This window comes from Colobus angolensis, unplaced genomic scaffold (assembly GCF_000951035.1).
Source record: "Colobus angolensis palliatus isolate OR3802 unplaced genomic scaffold, Cang.pa_1.0 Scaffold370, whole genome shotgun sequence".
NCBI lineage: Eukaryota > Metazoa > Chordata > Mammalia > Primates > Cercopithecidae > Colobus > Colobus angolensis.
In genome coordinates, this window is record NW_012117044.1 from 1,659,806 (window position 1) to 1,660,465 (window position 660).

Sequence of the window (660 nt, forward strand, 5' to 3'; positions counted from 1 at the left end):
GCTCTAAAAAGGGTCTTTTAAAGAAATAAAATTACAGCATAATTACAACAAAATCTTTAATTCCGTTAATATAAAATATCACTGCTTATATTATCGAAATTGCTTTATAATTGTTCTCCAGTTCATTTGAATTAAGATTCAGAGGTCCACAAAATTGCGTGGTTAAAAGTTTTAGGAATTGCGTTCTAAAAATTGTTTTTCAAAGATTTTTTTTCAAAGTCTTTTACGTGTATCCACAGTCAAATGTACAAACCAAGGCACCTCCTCTAGTTCCAATTTAGAGGCGGCCTCCCGGAGAAAGGCTGTCTAACTTGCTGGCTTCTCTTCCACTCTGCAGTGCCCGCCCCTCCCCGTGGCTGGCACTCTGGACTTTCCCCAGGTCGCGCTCGCGCCCAGCTCCCTTCGGGAGAACTCGGAGAACTATCTTCCCGCTGCCCTGACTCTCCTTCCCCCACTTCCTGCCTGGGCCCAGCGCGCGGGCCACGGGGCCGCACCTGCAGGCACGCGTTTCCCATTGGTGACATCTTGGCGGGCCCGGCGGTGGCACTTCCTCCTCTACACCCCGTGACCCACGTCCGGCTGCCGGTCTTGAATCACGAGGCCTCCGCTTCCCGGACTCCGGACCCCGCGCCGCCTCGGGGCCGACGGTCCGTCCCTGGC